Source organism: Belonocnema kinseyi, chromosome 1, assembly GCF_010883055.1.
Source record: "Belonocnema kinseyi isolate 2016_QV_RU_SX_M_011 chromosome 1, B_treatae_v1, whole genome shotgun sequence".
In the NCBI taxonomy this organism is placed as follows: Eukaryota; Metazoa; Arthropoda; class Insecta; order Hymenoptera; family Cynipidae; genus Belonocnema; species Belonocnema kinseyi.
In genome coordinates this window covers 34,709,380-34,715,847 of record NC_046657.1, presented here as the reverse complement: position 1 = coordinate 34,715,847, position 6,468 = coordinate 34,709,380, and positions in this window count along the sequence as shown.

Below are 6,468 nucleotides of genomic sequence, written 5' to 3'. Positions count from 1 at the left end.
TTCTCTCTCGCACACTAAACTCATAATTCCAATGCCTGTCTCCAGCCTTCTTAAAAGGAAAACTAGATTCAAACTTTCAGTTGGGTCTCAACATGTAATTTTTTACAATTGTTTTAGCTATCTTTACGAAATTATTTATACTATTATAATGGAAAGACAAAAAGACCCTTACACATTATACTAAAAGAACATCAAGGTAATGTTAAACAAAATTATGATATTGTTCCTAACGACATTTTGCATAATAATCTTCATGATAATACACAATATTACTATCAATTAATTTTCTGCTTTGTTATTAAAATTACTGTTATGTTCATTGACTATAACTTTCTCGCTTGTTTCTACTTTCTTAATAACTTTAGCACATCATCTTTTATCATGCAATAAAATCTATTTCGAAATTGGCGACTTTGCTCCTGGGCATTGTATGATAGGTTAGTCTATATTGTATATATATAGTATATACGTATAGTGTATAGGTATTTGGAGTAATTCTTATGGAAGCAGCATGCAATCACGTCCTGCTCTCATAATAATAATTATTTTTTTTTTTAAACATTATAAGTTAACTTATTTTTTATCTAATTTCATGTCGTATTAAAACAATTGTGCATCATAAAAATCTGTTTGGAAATTTTAATATGGTAAGTATAACTTTTTATTTTTTAAACTTAACCTCTTAAATACTTTCAATTTTACTTCTAACTATTACAAATATTGATAATTCTTTACAGATATTCTGCACAGAAACTAAATGAATAAGAATTTTTCTCTACTGTCTTTTTGAATTCCTTCCAATTTAATTTGGATTAAAACATTTTGACTCCAAAAATGACATCAAAGAATTTCATTTTTAATTCGTAAGTTTGTATTGCTATTTTTTAAATTGCTCTTTTTTAGTTCCTATTTAATTATACGATAATAACTTTATTCTATTTTTATACCTTTTCTAGAATACAAATTGTTATTAATGAGCCCTTCTGAGGGTGAAAGCAGTGACTTTTCAAAACGCTAGATAATAATCTTTCTCCATTCATAGATCAAACTATTACAGTGAAACTCTTCTATAGCTCCGATTTCGAGGCTGACCTTGAATAGCAACTAACTCACTATAGCCTGCTCCGCTTTTGTTTGCTCACGCCTGACTTCCCTGAATTCTCGGAAAGGCTAAAGAAAGGAGGGCTATTGAAGATTTTCACTGTATTTGAAGAGCGCTGCATTTGTATCGCATGTAATTTTTAAATACATATTCACTTATAGCACATTTCTGGCTTTATATACTCCCGGAGGAAAGACTCTACTAAAAATGACGACATTTATATAAATGTAAACGATCTCCCCAAATCGTTTCGAATTCTGAAAGAAGTAAAGCCGTATTTTTTATTAATTCTGATTTTAATGGTGCCTGATGAGACTTCAAATTTGCAAGGGAAAATGCATGGGAAAAAGTCACTTTTTGGTATTTTTCAAATAATTGTTCAGGGTTATGGAAACGTTGTCAATAATGTCATAAGACTAGTAGAGAACTTTCTAACACAGACTTTGACCTATTATATATATGGGTTCGACGCCCCTAACCCATCCTCACGGTGTCCTGAAAATTACCCTTAAATAAAAAAATGTAAAGTCTTCAGGAAATCGACCCTTTTAAGCATTTTGTTCTCCTTTTTTCTCGGAAATCATTACTAAAGGTCTATTGGAATGTTTACACATCATTTTCAGTTGATTTATATCTATTTAAATAAATTCTGTTTGCTTAAATAATTGGTTTTTCTTAAAAATTCGTCTAAAATATGTTTTTTGAGATCGGAATGACAGTTTATTATCTGAAAAAGACTTTATTTATTTCCAAATTTCTTCCTATTAATGAAGCAATTAATTATTATTATCAATTTTCAAGTTTTTTTTAAAATTATGATAGAAAAATCAGCTTTTCTTGTAATAAACCTATAGACTGAGAAATGAAGAAAGAAATGTAAGTAATATAATTGTTTGACAACAATTTTTGATATTCTTTTTAAATATTTTACAATTCTCAAAAAGCTTAATTTTTTTTTAATCTGCAAAAATCTACATAATTAAAAATTTTCAAATTGAGTGGGTTAAAAATAAAAAATTTTTAGACTGAAATAATATTTGATATCATAATTGAAAATAATTTTAAAAACTAATATTTTGACGGATTCAGAATCATCTTGTAAAATCAATTATTTTTCAATTTTTAATACCTTAAATTCAATTTAAAAAATTTTATTTAAAAATTATTCCAATTAAAAAAAGTTATAATTAAAAACAAATAAATTAATTTTCTATCAAATAATTGGTGTTTTAACTAACACAATGTACAGGATAAAATTTTAAGCAAAAATGGAATAGTTCAATGTCCAGATAAAAACTGTGAAAAAATTGAATTGAACAAGAACAAATTTTCACAAAATTGTTAAATTTTCAAGAGAAAAGGTGAATTTTCGACAAAGAAGATTAATGTTCTTTAAAAAAAACGATTTTTCAACTTAACCAATATATACGGTTAATTTTTAATCAATCCTAAAATAGTTACATTTTCAGATAAAGATAAAGAATTTTTAACTGGAAAAATGAATTTTTAAGAAAGTTGTTAAATTGTCAACATTAATTTGTTTAAACAATTTGCTTAAATAATTTTTGCATATAAAATGTCAGAATTAGATTCTATGTCAAACAATACGTAAGGCATAGTATTGAAACTAATGGCATAGTTAATTATTTCTAAGAGAGATAACAACAACTCTCTGCATTCCACAGAGTTGAGACTGTCATGAATATCATTCATGCCTGCGTTTCTGTTGTTTTTTTTATTTTATTTTTTAAATTTTCGTTTTTTTTGCGATTTTTTAATTTCTTGTTATTTTATTTATTCATTTCTTTTTATGTCTTTTACACTTCTAACGTTGAGAATTTAAGTGCTTTAAATTGTCCTAATTCGTTTTTAACGAATGCATGAGCTTTCCGAATATCAGTTACACTTTCAGCACCTGAAAATCTTGCTTTCAGTTTTTTTGCAGATTGTTTTATTTCGTTTTTTGAACAGAATAATATTTCAATTTTTGCATTAGCTTTGGTCCATTTGCACAGACTGTCAATGGATAGAATTTGTTGAGATGGTGTTTTAGATTGCAGACTAGCACGTCTTACTGCTGTCTTAAAGTCTCCTCCAATACCATCACCAGGACCTTTCCCATGAGCTGTTACAAAAAAGTGATGTTCTGCTTCTACACTAAAATCATCGAAATGTAATTCAATGTTTTTAAAACTGTATTTATTCTTAAAGTGCTGCACAGCACCATCCGTGAAATAAAAAGTGTTTCTTACATTTTTTATTAGCTTCTTCAATCGAGTTATAATAATGCCTTGGAAAGTATGTATTGCTGCCGTATTGTGATCTAACTCATCTGATATTATAATCATAGATTTGTGTTCCAAGGTTTTTCCTTTTTTATAAAAGCATACGACTGTGAAAATAGTTCAATGTTTATAATTCCAGTGAACTCTGCTTATTGCATTTTGAGATATAAACTGTAGATTTTCAGAAAAATCCATACAAACCTTGACTTTATCTTTTTTTAAATCATTTTGACATTTTTTGAAAAATTGTCTTTATAATCTTTTAAATGTAAATATGTATTTTTTGTAAGATTACTGACATTTAAATCGCCGAACATTAAATTTACATTTTCGTGATAAATGTACACACAAATTGAATGCTTGCCATTAGCTCCTGCAAAAGCAAAATTTTTTGGGCTTAAGCTAGCAAATTTACAAAATTTCACATGATTCTCTGGATACTTTTGTAGAAATATAGCATGTAATTCTTTCAAATTACAGTGCATTAATCGCTTTCGTTTATGGACCCGAGATGTAAAAATACAATTTTCCTCGACGAGGTCTTTAGCTTCCTTTACTTGCCGCCGCGATACATTAAAAAACTTACTCGTTTCCCTGATACTCCAACTCTTCGGTGCCAAATTGAAAAAGGTAACTTATTTGAAAGATGAAAATGTTGAAGCCTTCATGATTTCTTTAATTTGTAAGAGAACCTCTTTCCCTGATTCATAAAGATGCAAATCTTTACAAGATACTTCAACCGAATCAAATTTCCTTTTTTTATGAGGTAACTCATGAGATGAAGTACTTGACTCTTTGTCACATCACTGTTTGCATCTATTTCTTGAGTCGTATTCGTTTGTATTTTTTGAGTGCTAGGCGTATCTATTTTGTGGGTGGTATTCGTATCCAAAATAGTTCTCCTCGTCTGCTCCAGTGCTTTTTTAATTAAAAAGGATTGCAGCAATAATGGTTAAAAGCTAAATTAGACGTTTTTTAAATGAAAGTAATACTTTTAAGTTTACACAGAATAAAGTAATTACAACATTTGTTGCAAGAAATTTTTTAGAGCGATAAAGTTTTATTGAGACAACTTCGCGTTTTCAAAACACATGTGTTGTCATGGAAAAACAAAAGAAAGTTTAACCGATATTTAATTAAAGTTTATGCTGTGAAGTAAATTTTTTTTTGCAGAGAATTTTTTATCGGAAATTGATGTCAAGTTTATCTTTTGTTTTTTCTGTATTAAATAGAATCAATAACGTTTTGATTAAATGAAAAATGTTCAATAAGTGATACAATTTGTATTAAATCTGTAAAAAGTATGTTTAAATTAAAGTCGCTAATAAATTTGATTCTGCAAGGAAAAGTACGTCCAGAAAAGAACTTTTATACATACGTGTGTAGAAATATAAACGTGGGCCTGGTAAGGCACTGACCAGTGTTCCCTAGTTTTGGCGTGGCTCTGGTCAGGCAAACTGACAAGGGCCATACATGGCTTGTAACGCTTTTGCAGATTTTTACCCTGCTTAGGGCAAACTTGTCAGGGCCTGTCCAGTTTTTCTGAGCTATGCCCTACTTTTCTAAATTACAATAGTAATAAACAAAAACTAGTTTTAGAAAACAAAATTTATTTTATTTAGTATGATGCTACTGAAAATACATATTATATTATAATTTCTCAGTCTTTGATGCTGAAAAAAACCTGTTTTCAAGATCAGTCGCATTTTTGGATTTAGCGTATGCAAAAGCCCCTTAAATAATTTATGTCGTATTTGCATTTTCTTTGCCTTCCTTATGAACACAAACAGTTTTATAAAATTCACAAAATTAATTAATTATTACTTTATTTATTAAAAAGCGCAATTGAAAACATAAAAGAACTATTCCGGATGTAACTTTGGCCATTCAATCTGATTCTGGTATTTGTTTTGAAAAATTAGTTAATAACGCAATAATTTGTTTAAACTGATTGTTTAAACAAATTATAAAACGAATATCAAAACGATATTACGATACTAAAACGGACATTACATACAAATTAAAAACTTTAATTTTCGGCTGTCATTTATTTATTACCAACATCACGAGAAATATCAAATTCAATGATAATCTCGGTTAATCATTGTTTTTTTTCACTTTAAAAATTTCTTCTTACTAGTTCTTACTAGTTCTTACTAGTTACTTTCCTTTGATAAGTCTAACTGTTTGGCTTCGCCTTGTTCTCTTGATTTCTCTTACTTCTTCCAATATCATCCACGCCATCTCTGTCCATTACCATTCAGAGTCTATATTACATACTCAACTCTCCATCTCCGTCTCCTGTATACATCTATAATACATGTGTCCATGACTCTATTTTGCATGCAAATACTCTACACAGATTCTTCTCTTCATACATCCAATATCTACAAGCTCTCACTCCTTCTCCCGTTCTAAATCTTACGACCCTACTCCATTTGTCTTCTTTTTTATTGTTTAATTTTTTTAAATGTTTGATCATTAATTCTTTAAACATCATATACCATCTTTTGTACCTCGAATCCGTAATCTTGTTCCATCTCTCTTCTCCTTGTCTTACTGATAGCTCTAACTATATATCCTGCCACTTCATAATTCCTTCTCATATATCAAAAACCCTCTTCATTATTTTCCTTTCTTCGACCGACTTTTAAATTCCTAAATTGTCTTCCACCTGCTTTTTTCAAATTTTACACAAGCATACTTGTGTTATTCTGCTCCACTATCCCCTTTTTTGCATCTTTTCAAACTCCCAATCTCTCTTAATTTTGTTTATTTACCATTTTTATCCTTCCTAATTCTTCCCTTAACTTGTATCTTTGGCAGCTACAACTAACTCCCATTGACCACCTCAGTAGTTTCTCATGCATGCTTTTAACTTTCCTTTCCTTAACAATAATTACATGCGTACGCGCTCTCAGCCGGCTACCTTGCTAGAGCGTGACGCGTAACGTGACTCTTGAGCACTGCGTGAAACGTAATGTGGGATATGATAATATTATTATTTTAAAAGTATTAATTGAATTTTAATTTGTTCAGATGTCGCTAAATGTCACTTACAGAGAGTAGAGTAGAGTAGAG